Source organism: Tyto alba, unplaced genomic scaffold, assembly GCF_018691265.1.
Source record: "Tyto alba isolate M040663 unplaced genomic scaffold, T.alba_DEE_v4.0 Super-Scaffold_14, whole genome shotgun sequence".
In the NCBI taxonomy this organism is placed as follows: Eukaryota; Metazoa; Chordata; class Aves; order Strigiformes; family Tytonidae; genus Tyto; species Tyto alba.
This window is the reverse complement of record NW_024881276.1, coordinates 15,548,641-15,565,606: the sequence shown is the minus strand read 5'-3', so window position 1 is coordinate 15,565,606 and position 16,966 is coordinate 15,548,641.

The window sequence follows — 16,966 nt, the reverse complement described above, 5'->3', positions numbered from 1 at the left end:
TGTAGCGCACATGGTGGCCGCCTTACGAGTGTGGTTAAACAGAAATGAGGCTCCTGATTCATAGAATCACAGGATGGTTTGCGTAGGAAAGGACCTTTAAAGGTCAGCTAGTCCAACCCCCCTGCCATGGGTAGGGACATCTACATCAGGTTGCTCAGAGCCCTGTCCAAAGTGACCTTGAATGTTTCCAGGCATGAGGCATCTAACAGCTCTCCAGGTGGCTGGTTCCAGTGTTTCACCACCCTTACCATAAAAAATGTCTTCCTTATCTCTTGTCTGAATCTGCCCTCTTTCAGTTTAAAACCATCACCCGTTGTCCTATGGCAACAGGCCCTACTAAAAAGTCTGTCCCCATCTTGCTTAAAAGCCCCCTTTAAGTATTGAAAGGCTGCTGTAAGGTCTCCCTGGGGCCTTCCCTTCTCCAGGCTGAACAACCCCGACTCTCTCAGCCTGTCCTCACAGGGGAGGTGCTCCAGCCCCCTGATCATCTTCCTGGCCCTGCTCTCGACTCGCTCCAACAGGTCCATGTCCTTATGTTGGGGTCCCAGAGCTGGGCACAGCACTGCAGGTGGGGTCTCACAAAAGTGGAGTAGAGGGGGAGAATCTTCTCTTGGTGCAGCCCAGGATACAGTCGACTGTCTGGACTCTGGGCACACATTTCTGACTCATAGTTAGCTTTCCATCCATCAACACCCCCAAGTCCTTTTCCACAGGGCTGCTCTCAATCCACTCATCGCCCAGCCTGTATTTGTGCTTGGGATTGCCCCGACCCATGGGCAGGACCTTGCACTTGGCCTTGTTGAACTTCATGAATTTTGCACGGGCCTGCCTCTCAAGCCTGTCCAGGTCCTTCTGGATGTCATCCCTTCCCTGCAGCGTGTCAACCGCACCAAACAGCTTGGTGTCATTGGCAAACTTTCTGAGGGTGCACTCAATCCAACTGTCCACGTCCCCAGTAAAGATGTTAAACAGCACTGGTCCCAGTTCTGACCCCTGAGGAGCTCCCCTCATCACCAGCCTCCCCTTGGACATTGAGCTGTTGACCTCAACTCTTTGAGTGCTACCATCCAGCCAATTCCGAGTGGTTCATCTGTCAAATCCACATCTCTCCAAATTAGAGACAAGGATGTTTTGTGGGACAGTGTCAAATGCTTTGCACAAATCCAGGACGATAACATCAGTTGCTCTTCCCATATCCACCAACGCTGTAACCCCATTGTAGAAGGCCACCAAATTCGTCAGGCATGATTTGCCCTTAGTGAAGCCATATTGGCTGTCACCAATCAACTCCTTATTTTCCATGTGCCCCAGCATCGTTTCCAGGAGGATCTGCTCCATGATCTTGCTGGGCACAGAGGTGAGAGTGACTGGCCTGCAGTTCCCTCAGCCTTCCTTTTTTCCCCTTTTAAAAATGGGTATTATGTTTCGCCTTTTCCATGGGAAATGATACAGAACAGGCATGTAGAGAGCAGAGCCAAAAGAAAATGCTGAGGGCCGTTTTCAAAGAATACAGGCTCTGTAGAAGAAGAAAGGGATTAGCAAGGCACCTATCATTACGTATTGTGTCTTGAACAAATCATGCTATTTTTCTGGTTTGCTACAACAGAATTCACCCTTTAAAAAGATATTTCACAAAATTAAATTCACAGAAGTGGGAGAAAAAAGACCTTTAAGGCATGCTTGCACTTCGTAACCTGTGATTTTAATGTTCCTTTCTCCCAAAGCTCTGACTCCTCTTCAGAAGGAGCTCCTTTCCTTTCCCACCTCTTGTTGTGTTTGCCTTTAGATTCCAGTCCAGGGTCTACAAATTAGGGATCATGCTTGTAAAATGGCATTCATACAGTTACTGTCACAGTAATAATCTTACTCGGGCATATTTTCCCACCTGAAGGGACTGAAGATTACCGAGGATCAAAAGGGTAAGGCTCTGGAACAGCTCTCTGATGGCTACAGAAGCAAAACGCCTACATAGCTATTGGGCTTGGTCAGTGTGTGTGTAATTATAAAAATTTATATTAATTGTCTGCCTACAGGAGAAGTAGACTTGATGGCATGAGATCCACTTGTCTTGTTTTTTCACATGGAGTTGGTGGTGTCTAGTCTCTAATTAAACCTTCTAAAATGTTGGAAGCAGGATAAAATCTGTTCTTCTTTTCAATGCTGCTGTTTGACTTTCCTCCCCTATCAAGGCCATGTCATTAAAGGGAGGATGAACAAAACCTGTTTGCTCATGTTAAGCACTCTTGCCCTGGTAGAAAAAAAGCACTTCAACAATCCTTGTGCTCACACTGATTTCAGATTCAGGTGTGCCTTACATTTAAGCTTGCTAAAATGTGTTGATAGATTACTGTTTTACATGATCCAACTCTAGTTGTACTGAATTTAATATTGAGCTTTCCTAAATCTCACTGCTTATAAGGAAAGTGACAGTCATGGCCTTGCAAAGGTATTTTTGTTGTCCCTGCTATTCTCTGTAAAAGAGTAGTGATTTGAAAAGTAGCTGTATAGTAAAGTCAAATAAAAATCGAGAGGTTCAGTGATATGCACTTTGTATATCGTTAACATCCCTCAATTGAAAGATTTTCCCAAATACCAATAAATGAGAGAGAAAAACAGTAAAGTCAATGCAGTAAAAAGTAGAAAAGAATCAGGCCTCTTGTGAGCGGAGAAAATGCTGAAGGATAAAAATGGGTTTTATCCGCAGAATATAGTATTAATTAAACAGCATTAATTTGAGGTTCATATGTGATTAAGTATATATAGACATAGAACAGAGTTCAGGAGACCAACAAGAAAGACTTTCTGGCTGCTGGTGTACTACTACAAAAAATTCTTCAAGTGATTAAAAATGAAATATTTTGTAAATGAAATCCAAGATGAAATCCAAATATCTATCACTTCAGTGTCCATAAGGATAACACGGGCAGCCTTCTTTCTTTGTCTAGTGATTAAATACTTGAACTGAATACTGATTTTTGTGTTTAAATTGATGAAATTAAGTTATGCCGTTAGTATGTAGCACAAGTAACACAGTGCTACATTCATCTCTGTGCTACACTCACCCAAGTGGTACAGCTCTTCTGAAGTTGGGAGGATTTACCGCATGCAAAGGGAAAGCTCTTCAATCCTTCCTTTCTTTTAACAGGCTGTGTTCCTGCATGCCGTGCCATATTCAGGCTCACAAGGTTGTTCAGTTTTGGCAAATGGCTTGGTTGTGGCAGGCTGTCATTGCCACGGTGGCACTAAAGTTATGGAAGCAGAGAGTGATTCAGGCTACTAAAGCAGTTTAGAAATGGTTATGGAGGTTCTGTCTGTTTTTGTTTGTAGTAATAAAATACCTCACTATCATTTAAATGACCTAATATAAAATTATCTTGGAAAAATTAGCATAGTATATTGTAGCAAGATGCCTGTCACCATTTCCTGGAACAGATGGAGCAGATGTTCAATGTTGTGCTGGTGAAACTAGCGGTTGGGTTTATTCTTCCCATGGCTTATAGGGACATTTTAACAAATATATTGCATTGCTTGTCATGCGTGACAGAAAATCTATAGTGTAGAAAACTTTGCTGAGGAAAGGAGTGTAGGAAACATCTGTTTTGTCAGCAGTATTGGATCAGAATGTCCATAATTAAAATTACCAATTAGAGAAGTCTTCTCCTTTTTGGCTCTTGATAAGGCTAGGCTGGTGGGATCAGCTGTATGTGCGCTGGCTGCAAAGGGTCCTTGAAGAAAAAGTGTATCAGGCTGAGAAGTGCTGGGTGGTGCCATTTGCTTTGACAGGAACTTCATCCTGACTTCTAACTGCTGCTAATATTGTCAGCTAGCTGAAGCAGTATGGCTGAGTAAATATAAACCCGAAGTTCTTAAAATCTGCCACTCGGTAGTGTAGAGGTATCACAGATATATTTATTCCCATAACCTACCTTTGGGGAATATGCTAGTGTTTGGAGATGAATTTATGGTTTTCCTTTGCAAACACACCTGCCATAGAAAAGTTCTGCTTCATTTCTTTCCCTTTCTCCTCCAGCCGGCTCTGCTTCTTGCGGCATCAATGCCAGAAACTCTGCAGGGCCCGTGTGATAGCAACAGGACCGAGGATGTCATTAATGTGTTTGACTGAGTGTGGCAAAACCGGGAGGTCAATACTGCTAGTCACTGGGCAGTGGGGAAGTATGGTTCCTAAAGCACCACCTCTTCCAAGCTTTCTTCTGCCTCTGTAAGTGCTAGCAGAATCTATGAGTTTGTGAGTATAAACAAACATCCTGAAACCACCTTCTTGACTTAATAAATAACGTAGCCCTTGCGAGGCCCTGTCAGTTTTCCTTTGGCTGTCACCTGGTGGTGGTGGTGGGAGGGGGGCTACAAATGTGTTTACGCTCTATCCTGTTTTTAATTCTTTTAACATGTATTCAAAGAAATGCCCCAAATGTCTCAGAGCATTAGTGTGATTTTTGGACAATTGCACTGACAAGTGAAGAGAGAGAAAGTCAACACTGAACAACACCCGTTAGACATATGCTGTCCTCCCCCAAGTCAGCGGACTATGAAGAATACTTGTGGCACTGCACCAGAAAAACAGCGCTGGATGTCTGGACCTGCCCTCAGCAGCGTGCTGAGCTTTTGATGTAGCTAGCTTTTCTGGTGGTGCTGACCGAGAGAGACTTTCACTCACAGAGCAGTAACCCCACTGTGTCAAACGTAGTGGTCTCGCTCAGTGTCATTTATGGGGGTTCACAGGCTCTTCCCCTGGGGTCCCACCCTTGGTTCTGCCTTCTTGGGTCTGAACTGGCACGAGCGTGCTCTGGTCTAAGCCTCAAGCTCAGTCAGCCTTTGGGAAAAGGCGGAAAATTTGTCGCCTGGGCTCAGACAAAAAGCGAATCTGCGTTCTGCCCTCGCAGGGGCCTGCACCACAACCTCATGGATGGAAAGAAACCCTGTGGCAGCCCAATTTAATATTCTCTCAAACCAGAACAGAGACAGGTGTTGCTGATGGTTGTTGATGATGCCCGGGTAAGCCTCTTCTGTGGGTAGTCACTAAAGCCTTGCTCAAACTTATGGGTGTGCTAGCTTCCTTGCATTTGGGATAAGTGGGGGGAAGTTAAATGTTTAGCTGCTGTTGAAATAGTAGACCCTCCTACCCGAAGCATGGGTGATCACATCTGTGGAGGAGAGGAGGCTGCATTCCCATGACACCGGGATAATGTGGTCTCAAAACATTCCCAGCTCATCTCCTTATGCCTGCCTACCTGCCCCTCTTCAGTCGTCTCTTGAAAATAGTTTTGTATTATCTGTTTTCTAGCACTGTTCCATATCTAAATTTGCCTTTCTCTTCTCTTTGGACTTGTGAAAGAGAAAAATAGCTTTTGACCAGAAATGCTTGTTCACCTTAATGCGTTAGTCTCTTTTATGTTGCTCACTAGGTGGCAGTAGGATGCTGTTATACCGACTGAAAAAATGAAGTCATGTATTCTCCAAGTGCCTGAAATTTCCTAAAATCTGAGGGTCTTGTAGCAGAAGTGGTTTGTTTGTTTGTTTGTTTTTTCTAAAATACAGGGTCCACGGGTGTAGGAAATGCAAGATGAAATTCCTGTGAATTTGATTAGGTAATTAACCTTCTATAATTTTTCAGTAAGAAGTTTTCTCTGTTATGCCTTTGAAAGTGAAAATGCTAGGGATGCTAAAGTAGTATCTTAAAAAGCAGGGCAAAATAAGAAAAAAACAACCATAAAATTTGTGGTGAAAACGGTGGAAATTTGTAACAGAAGATAAGTTTTAACCTGGTCACTGTGGAGTACTGAAATCAATACTGGATTTTTGTTTCTGCTTCCTTTTTTTTGCTAGATAGACACAGCTTTCTGGGAGGTTAAATAACAGTCCAGAAAGCTATCATCTCTACTTTAGCTAAGCTGAGTGGAGTGCACAGGCCCTCATTCTTCTCTGCTGCTTCAGAAATCTCTGTGCTCCATTTAGAATTGCTGTAAATAAATGAAGACTTTACCGTTTTTTATGGTAACATCCTCATCCATTCCAATTCGATTTTGTATACTTTTCAGAGTTTCAACTATGGTCTAATGCAAGGACCTAGAGGTTTCCTTGCAAAGCAAAATTTCTTAGTCATTGCAAGTGAAATAGATCTAATATTTGTATTCCCCAGACCATAGCTGTATGTCTTGAATCTCCTTCAGTTAGCTCCTGTAGTCTAATTTAGCATATAAGTTGTGTTGGTAATAAACTGTACATTAATTTAGGTCAATACTAACATAACCCCTCTTTGAGTCAAAGTTCCTCTCTGCTTTGAATCGTCAGCTTTCCGATGTGTGTTGGGAAGCCATGCCTCTGTGCAAGAGCCAATATTTGATCTACCACATCTAAACTTGAAATCAAGTGTTGTTGTTTTCCCATAATTAAAGGAAAAAAAGTACATATTTTATAACTAGAAGCGTTGTTTACTGTTATGTGCTTACTTTTTCTTGAGAAAGGCATCATTTTTAGAAGTTTAGAAAAGTTTGCGAGCTTACAAACTCTTAAGTGAAAGCACAGGGATTTCAAGATACTATATGTATTCAAAATAGTACACTTAAAGTATACTACCTGTGTGCAAAACATTTACATGCTTATACCCTACAATCTCATTCACCATTACAATATCAAAATATAGAGGAAAACATTTAGAAGATACTCATACTTGCTACAGTTGAGTGCAGCTGATTTTCTTGTATCTGCTGCTCTCAAAGTCTAAAATAAAGCATGGTATGCAATTTAGGCACTTAAATCATAATACAGGAGGGAAAACTGAAATACTGTGACTGTTTTCTTCAGTGTGGAGTCTAAAGTGATAAAAAAGGGAATGGATCGGTTCATGCCATTGGGTAGTCTGAAAATAAAATAGCAGTTCTGCACGTGCACAGTTCCTGTTAATGCTGAGGGCTGCTCCCCACACAGTTCTCTGTCCCTGGAGATGGGGACAGGTACATCTGAACTGCTCCAGAGCTGCAGCCGTCTTGTGAAAATATGTGTCATCTCTGCTGTTCACTGGGTGGGAGGCGATGCTAAACAATTCCCACTATTTAAAAAAGATCTTAAAACTTTCCAGGATTTAGATGATGTTAAGTATTGCTGAGATAAATGAAATAATGTGTTGACCTGCTGCACAGCTAGCTGTTACATGGAATTACTCCTCAGGCCTACGCTTTGAAATAGTTGTTACAAAAAGTTGGCTGAGTGAGCTGAAGTTCCCAGTTAAGAAAGCTGATAACACAGAATAGTTTGTGGGGCAGAGTTCCTCTCTTAGACCTGGGTGTTGATTTCTGAGATAAGATTTCTGCCAGATGGTATTTTTAATAGAAATGAAACAAGCAGCACTTTAAAAAAAAAAGAAGTCAGATTCCATATCTCCTGATCATCCTGTAGGAAAGCAGACTTCAAGGTCGTTTGCAACATTTGCTGCCATTTCACAGAGGGCTGACACGATGCTTTTCATCCTGGTGAGTCTGCAGCCACGTTACCAACAGTCTGCAGCCTCTCGCTGTTTAGCAAGGAATAATTCATTTTAAAAAAGCCTCATTAAAATTACCTGACATCATCTCATCGGCGATTTCGTTTTTATTACCCATAAGGGCAGTTTACTTACTGGAAAACCATGGATACTGCCAGAAACAGCTGTGGCAAGTTGGCATCGATACCGAAGAGGCTTGGCTGTGCCACGGGCTCTGTGCTCCGTTCCCCCCCAGGCAGCGGCAGGAGGCTTTGCAAATCACCTGCTCGCTGCACCTGGGCACGTTTGAACAGGTCACTGTAGGTAACCTCTGTTAAATTTACCAAATTATTTGTTGAGGGTCAGTAGCTCATTATAATCCCACGCCGCTTCATGCTTCAGCACATCCACGTGCCCATCTCGGTGCTCCTGGGCGCTTCTGATAACAGCGGGAGAGCCGCTGCAGGGTTGTTATTGCGAGAGAGAGGGCAAAGACTGTCACCAGCAACCCAGGGTTGTCCTTCCTCACCAAGGGGTTTTTTTCAATAATTACAAATAAAAAGCAAGCAGAAGGCTCCAGATGACAGAACGTATAGCCTGGACAGTAAATGTGCTAAATCCTTCTCCACTCACTCAAAGAAATTGTGAGCCTGCCCTGTCTGTAGCTATAGGGGCTGGCTGTTTTTTGGAAGCTGTAAAGATTTCACTTTTATCTTGAACGTCTCTGCTGTGAAGCCTGCTGTCGGTGAAGGCAGTGCTCCCACAACAGAAGAGCATGAGCTTCGCTGGTCAGCAGTGATCTGCTTCTTGGCAGACCAGTGAGGGAAGTCACTGGGTGAAAACTGGCCCCTTTCCTCACCTCCAGTGGCACATAACAGCCCCAAGCTTGGAAGAAAGGTAATTATAAGCCCCATGCCTTGAGCTTTTGCGCAGTGTTGCCAAATCCAGATGCTAAAAGGTTGGGAGATAGGAAGCAGTAACAGGAATGGATTTGGAGATCTTTGGACCTGTCTGGTTCCTCATGTGCATATGTAGGGTTTACATGTCCAGTCCTCCATGAAGGCCCATGTTGTTTGTTATAAATGAAAGATGAGTTTTTCATGTAATTACGAGACTTACGAAGGAGGAACTTGGGGAAAATAAGCAAATATTGTGATGTTCCTGCTGAACTGTGCCCAGACTTTGGGCAGCTGAAGGCAGAAGAGCCTGGAGGAACCACCCCCTTTTGCCATGGGTCAGATTTGGTCTTGGCTCTTATGCAAGGTGGCTGTAAGGGCAGAGTGCATGGGGGTCCATGCAGGTGCTTAGCCTCTGCTGTGCTTGCTGGCGTGTCCTGACGTGGGCTGGCTGAGGAGAGGCCAGCAGCTCCTTCCACCCTCCCTTCCCCAGCAGGCAACTGCTGCTGGGAGGTGGAGCAGGGTCACGGCTGTTCTCAGAGGCTGGTTGGAGAAAAGGAGATTATGGGCATCACCAGGAGGAATCTGACATTACTCTGCTTCCACTCTGCCCCATGGACTCTGCTGCCCTGGTTAAATACCTCAAAACACCTGGGCCAGGCCTGGAGGAATGTCATCTCTGAAAGGCTGACTCAGCTGCCCAAGGGAATTAGTGTGGAATAAATACCTGAGGAAGCTGAGCTGAGTCTGGGCATCAGCAATGTATCAAAAGACACAAATACTGCTAAAATATGATATGACATTAATGTTAATGGCAAAAAATGAAACATTAGTGAAGCATGCAGAGCTGGAACATTGCTACGGTTGTTAGGTTTTAATTAGTTGGAAATTGTTCATTCAAACTCTGCTTCTGTGCAGTGATTGTCCTAATGTGGCTGGGTTTGGGACATAATGCCGCTGTATTTTTCTTTCTTTATGAATGCTAAGTACTGAAATATTCATTATACATGTGTCCTCCTGGCATCTGGAGTGCTGTGGAGGGAGATTTTTTTGTACACTAAATTTTGCAGTAAATGATACCAGTTACTGCCTAATGGTACTTACTGTAGTCCCAGTGACATAAATGGTCTTGTCCAAAAGACGTTTCATCTGAAACTAAATGTTTGAGGGTGTTTCACAACAGGAGGGTAGTGCCACCTTACCTGTTTCACCTTTTGATTTTAAAACTACTGCAAAGTTAAAAGCATGCATTTTCACAGTGCTCCATGAATTCATGTGGCTGTCTTTATGTATGTGTACACACACAGACATGTATGTGTGTCCGTAAGAAAACTCAAATTATTTTTTTTTCTTTCACTGGAAGGTTTTACCTCTTCAGTGGAGAATACTCCATTAATATTGACATACTTCATAATGCCTGTTTTCAGAGACAGGAACATTTTTAATCCCCAGTCTTACTTCACATGAGTGGGTACAAATCTACATGTTAACTAGAGCACTGGTATCTTGAATTATAATGGCATATTTTTGGACATCTCTGTGTGGTCTGTTTTCTGATTTCTTGTGTCTGGAAGTTTTTATCTTTGCTATCTTATCCATCTGATGCCTTCTGGAGACAATTTTCCCTTTACACCACTTCATAAATTTTTGCATACACTAGACTGGAGGTTCTGGGCCATTTCTCACATTTTGTAATGAATTTTCTGATTGAATTCTTTTACAGATAGCACCTCATACATGCAAAGCAGTGACTAAGATCCTGGTGGATTTTTTATTGTTTGTATGTATAAAGCCTTAAGAACTTGTGACGTATTCTGAAAAGCTAAGTTGCCACTGAAACTTACACGTTTTATATATTTAAAGACATTGACTAAAAAATTTGAAAAGGGGTAAGAAAAGAGTAAGAATAAGCCCGTTAACATAAAAATAGATAAAATTAGATAGAACTGAGTATGTTTACATAGTGAAATTTTATTTGGAATAACCACAATGATTTGGCATAACTGCCAGATCTGTTGACAAATAGATGGCTGTTATTGGAGGAACTCTGTCACTGGCATTAATTTAATTAATGTCTCAGGCTTTAGATGAGTAGCCATAACACTGAGACAATGAACCTAGAATCTAGAGGGAAGGGCCAGTAAGGTTATATGGGTTCAAAATTTTCATCACTGGGCAACGCATATGAATTGTAAATTGGGCTTTTGTTAACCCTTCTTAAAAGACAGCTCTATTGTGTGATGTTCCTCAGGGGTGGCCAAACGCGGGGCGGGGGGGAAAGGCAGGGTCCTCTCCCCTGTGAAAGCAGATCCCCAGCCCTCCCAGTGAGCTGCAGAAGGGCCTGAGGGAAGTTCAGTGGGGTTCAGAAGTCTGGCGGCTGAGGGGAAGGCTGTTCTGCTGGGGGTGTTTAGGGCATTAAAGGAGCAGAAGCGATCCGCAGAACAGAGCAGCTGAATCCAAAAAAATAAGTGTTAGTGGGGAAGGCGTCGTGATGGGGAGGGAGACTGCCGTTGTAAGCAGCACAAGTGACTGCTTGTTGAAGCCACTGAACAGGGAATCCCTGGGAGAAGAAAGGGTGCTTGGTGTCATTCAGAAAAGCAGTCGGGGCTTTGTTTGCACGGTTAGGGCTGCAGGGAATTCTGGTCATTGCAGCCACAGTGTACTCTGATTCAGCCAACTTCCAGTAGCGGAGCAGGAATGATGCATACACTCCCCCCTGCCCTGCACCACCATATCCACCCCCCCCAATCCACTGTACACAGGACCACAGGAAGGGTAAATGGCAATTTGACACCAATCTTTAAAAAGGACTTTGGAAAGATCTCAATGTGGCCTTTGTTGACAGGAATCGCGTCTGGGAGAAATCTGCTGCTGCTCATCTGAAGCACTGACATGCGTGTGGGATGAGGGTGATTTGGTTGGTACGATACATTCAGATTTTCCAAAACCTTTTGATAAGCTCCTCAGCTGGAAGATCCTAAAGAAACAAACCTGTAGCAGGATGAAATGAAAGATCCCCTCTGGAACTGATGAGGGGTAGGAATAGGTGGTCAGATATTTCACTGGGAGATAACAAGTGGGATCCCACAGGGATTTGCACTAAGATCTGTGATGTCTGGCATATTCATAAGTGGTTTGGAAAATGTGCTAAATAGTGCCATGCTGGATGTTTCCTTAACTGAATTATTCAGGATAGGAAAAATAAAAATCTATTTTTAAAAATGTGGAAGAATCTCATGATACTGAGTAGCATCGCAGACCACGTTTTGTGTCAATAAGCACAAAATAATGCACATGGGAAAAAATAAACCTGACTGCATGACCCCGAAGATGGGCTTTAAACTACCTCGTACCACTCAGGGAAGAGAGTTCAGAGTGGCTGTCAGTAATTCTAAGAAATGTTGGCTGAGGGCAGAGCAATGCTCAAAAAAGCAAATAGATTGTCAGAAATTGCTAGGGAAGATGCAGAAAACAAAATAATCATTTTGCTGTGCATTCACCTCTTGATTACTGTGTGCTGTTCCGGTCTCCCCATCTAAGAAAAGGTATAGCAGAGCCCAAAAGGGACAGAGAAATCTAACAAGTATTTTCATAAATAGAGAACGGCTTCTGAATTGAGATTGATTAAATAGACTCTAGATGGGAAAAGAGAAGGAAGAAAGGCATGCGATAGCAGTGTTTAAAATCATGAGTGGCATGGAGAGAATAAGTAGCAAATGATTATTTGCATTTCTCCCAGAACAAGAACAAGGGACATCAGATGGAATTACTGGGTAGTGACTTAAGCAAACAACAGCAAACAACTTGGTCCTTGTGGTGTGTGATTAAACTGGAACCAGTTTCACACTATCTGCTGAGTGTCAAGAGGTTAGACAGGCTCAAAAATGATCAGATGAATTAATGGGAAAAAAATATCCATCAGGGGCTATTAGGCAGCAAGATAATGTTCCTGCCTGAGGAACTGCCTGCGTGGCAGGCTGCTGGATGCGGGGAGGAGTGGAGAAAATGCCTGCCTGGTTACCCCTTTTTAAAGTTGTTTCCTTTGGTATCTGCTGCTGGGTCCTGTCAGTGGTGGGATACTGGACTAAATGGGCCTTTGATCTGATCAGATATAATTCCTCTGTGTAATGTTTTTATGAGGAATCAGAAGGCACATAAAATACCCCAGAGACCCACAGTGTCCCGAGGCTTGATGTCTACTTAAAGAATTTAGACCTAGCCTGGATGTCCACTCAGTTCCTTGGAAGAGAAAGTGTCCAGAAGGTTGCATGGATGCAGCCACCTGAGGAAAGGAGATCTGTGAGAACTACTGTAATGAACCAGTCACCTATGCTTTTGGGTATTGAATTTTATTCGTTGTGGAAAGAGTAAGTAAAATGAATACCAGTGCTGCACCTTGCACCTTATCCCATGGTGCATCTTGGTGGGATGAAGAGAGTCACTTGGGAAAGGCAAAGGATGTTGAGTAATGCATGATACACGGCTTTTCTCATCCTGTAATTCAATGTTTTACACTTTTCTGAAGAGTTTCTGCTCCACCTTTTGCATTGTACAGTTTATTGTTCTGCCTTCTGAGCTTATGTAAACACGGATGTTCAGGAGCAAGCCAATATTTTGTCATTGATTAGAGAATGTCACTTTAAAACAGTGATAAAATTACTCTATAGCTAAAAGTGCAACCATGAAAACTGTACTTTGGTATGAAGATAATGTTGAACTGAAGGTAAATTGAATGTCTGTTTCTTCAGGGAGGGTAAATTTAATCAGGTGCTCAAATTCAAATTAAGGTAGAAGTCAGTTGGAAAAATACAGGAATTACAATCCAGCTAGTGACCTGAGGTAACACTGGCAAGAAATTTCCTTTCACATTGTAACATGAAAAATCGTTTCTCTAAGAGGGAGCTGCTTGTAGCTCATGATTGCCCAGGGTAGTTCAGTCTGGTGTTTCCTTGAGAGAACAATTACGGTGTACTGCCCTTGCACCATTTACTTCCCCTCCATTATAGTGATACCAACAGTTATTATACTGTGATCAAGCCTGTCAGTGTTTCTATGTTAGTGTTATTTTCTAACTTGGCTGTTAAGCTGGAAATGTTTTCCCAGCCCAGCCTGAAACAGCCTCTGTGGCTGGTGGCCCATGAGCGATTCAGAAGCATCATATCTTCTGCAGAAACACAGGCTCTCCTATGGCATGAGTACTTGTAAGAAACGTCTCTACATCTGGGAATAAAAAATGGATCTGCATTTGGCTGCACCCTTGCTGCAGAGAGGGATTTGGATTTTAATGTACACATTATTCCGATTAACGTAGGTGAGTAGAGGGGCTTTATTCAGTGTGGTTGGAAGGGGCAAAGTTTTCCCCTGCCAATTTCCTTTCTGTACAAAGGGAAGTCTTTGAGGGAGCTGTGGCTCAAAAGTACTGCTCCTCTTCCCATCCCTGAAGGTGTTCCTTTCTGGCATAAATTTGTCTCTCTTATTGATGGAGAATTTGGAGATTGTGGCCAGAAGCTGCAGCCATGAATCAGTAGAAAGGGGAAAAGTGCTGCTCTGGTATTACCTGGAATTGCATTTAACTTAAACCAGGACCGTGTCTTGATCTTCTGTGACCTTTACCCATCAGGAGTTATTAGCTAATTGAATTCAGAAGGTAACTCCCTAACTGTTTTCAAACTAAATTAACTTGCTTCAAGGGACCAACTTATGTTTGTATTTCCACAGAGATAATGAGTTTAGGCTTCAACTGAAACCTTGCCAGCTAATGAGGAAAAAATAAATCAATGACCTCCCTCTTATCTGGTCTTAACAGGCAGGCTTTCCTTTGCTAAAAGTGACCCTGAAACGGTCTGGATTGATTCACACAAACACCGAGCCCCTCATCCCGCTAAGCAGAGCCATCCTGGGGAACGCTTTGCTCAGTGAGATCTAATCCGAACATCAGCAAAGGTGCAACTGTTTGAAACGCAGCTTTTCTTAGAGTCAAAATGAACGCTTCTGAGAAATTCAAATGAGCAGAAAGATAAAGAGTTAAGGAGGAAATTAGCTTCAATACTAATTAGAGGAAAAAAACCCATTCTCTCAATTGTGCCTGGGACTGACAATCTTCATAGGCCTATACTTCTCTGATTATTTAATTATCGGGCACTGTTAAATAAGAAATGTTTTTCAGATGTCAAAGGGAGATCGTTGCCTGGTGAGAGCTGGTGTAGCTGTACTGGTAGAGATCTTTCCTTTGGTGCCTTGATTAATGGAAGAAGTAGAGAGCTCAGCAATGTGCCCCTCCGACAGTGTGTACCTCCTCACTCTCTCTGTGGATCTCTCAAATGAAGGCTTAAATATTTCGGTAATAAATGTGATTAACTTAACAGACTATATGAGGCAATCTATTCAAGTACGCAGAGGTAAGAGGCAGGGGTTTTTAACAACTGGTAAAGAATCTGTAAAACCTACTCTTAAAGCCCAAATAAGAAGATTTAAATTTTATAGTAACAATAGCAGTAGTACCAGTAGTGACCATTTTGGTCCAATAAGAGATGTGATGTTTTAGGGAGAGATGGTATCTTTTATTAAATTTGTTGATACAGGTTTTATAGTATCATTGCTTCTTTCAATGTTGAACTTTATAGGAAAAATTGCCTGTAGGCAAAAAGACAGATTGATACTGATATTCTACTCAGAGAGATATTTTTCAGTGCTTTCAGGTGATTGATAAAATTGGAGCTGCTTCAAGGAGGGGGCAGCTGTGTCCAAGTGTAGCCAGTTTGCAGACACTACAAAATTGGGAGCAGTGGTTTATACACCAGATGGTTGTGCTGCCATTTAGAGGGACCTCAACAGGTTGGAGAAATACGCTGACAGGAACCTCATGAAATTCAGCAAAGGGAAAGGCCAAGTCCTGTCCCTGGCGGGGAATAACCTCAGGCACCAGTACGTGCTGGCTGGAAAGCAGGTTTGCAGTAAAGGCACTGTGGGGATCCTGGTGGACACCAAGTTGAATATGAGCCAACAATATGTCCTTATGGCAAAGAAGGTGAATGGTGCCCTGGGTATCATTAGGCAAAGTATTGCCAGCAGGTCAAGGGAGGTGATCCTTCCCCTCTACTCAGCACTGGTGAGACACACGTGGAGTGCTGGGTCCACTTCTGGGCTTCCCAGTACAAGAGAGACATGGACATACTGGAGAGAGTCTGGCAAGGGGCTGTGAAGATGATTAAGGGGCTGGAGCATCTGACATATGAGAAGAGGCTGAGAGAGCTGTGCATGCTCAGCCTAGAGAAGAGAAAGCTTAGGGTGGACCTCAACAACGTGTCTAAATATCCAATGGGGGACATGAAAAAGTTGGAGCCAGACCCTTCTCATTGGTGCCTAGTGGCAGGTTGAGGCATAAACAGAAATACAGGAAATTCTATTTAAACATAAGAATAATAATTTTTTTTTTTATTTTTTTTTTTTTTTTTTTTTTTAACTGTGAGGGTGAGCCAACACTGGCACAGGTTTCCCAGAGAGGTTGTGGAGTCTCCATCCTTGGAGATATTTAAAACCTGACTGGACACAGCCCTGAGCAACTGTCTCTTGCTGGACCTCCTCTGACCACAGGATTGGACTGGATAATCTGCCTTTGAAACTCAACCAATCTATGATTCTGTGAACCCAGAATACATTTTTACTCACTGATTAGTACCTCATGGGAACAGGAGCAGAGAGCAGAGCCCAGGTGTGCTGTAGGGATAGTTGAAGAAGACTCCAAAAAGGGTTTCTCTCTATTGAATCAAACTGGGCTCCTTCAGATCCTTATCTTTTTACCCTTCTGGAAAACCAAAGTCCTATGCAGCTTTCAGACAACTTTCTTCCCGGGGACAGGATGTGATTCCAGATTTATCAACCTGCCACCCATGCAAACTGTGAAAGCTTGGCCTTTGGCCATAAGTGACGTGCACTCAGAACAGTCTTCATTTGTGACAGTTTTGTAAGTACTAATGACAGCTTTCCAAATCTTTTAAGATCATAGAATTATCAAATCATTTAGGTTGGAAAAGACCTTTAAGATCATTGAGTCCAACTGTAAACCTAACACTGCCAAGTCCACCACTAAACCATGTCTCTAAGTGCCACATCTACACCTCTTTTAAATATCTCCAGGGATGGTGACTCAACCACTTCCCTGGGCAGCCTGTTCTAATGTGTGACAGCCCTTTCAATGAAGAAATTTTTCCTACTATCTAATCTAAACCTTCCCTGGTGCAACTTGAGGACATTTCCTCTCATCCTATCACTGGTTACTTGGAAAAGAGACCAACTCCCACCTCGCTACAGCCTCCTTTCAGGTAGCTGTAGAGAGTGATAAAGTCTCCCCTCAGCCTCCTTTTCTCCAAAACAACCCCAGTTCCCTCAGCTGTTCCTCACAGGACTTGTTCTCTAACTGTCACAAGGGAGACAGCAAAACCTCTCCAGCCTCTCTTAATCAGTGTTCATTAGGAAAATTTCTTCTTGGCCAGAGTGAAATCCAGTGACTGTCTCTTGGTGGTGCCTCACCCGACTGTCACTGTCCACTTGGTGTGGGGGGAAGAAGCTCAGGCTTCTTTAGGTCCTGTCCTGG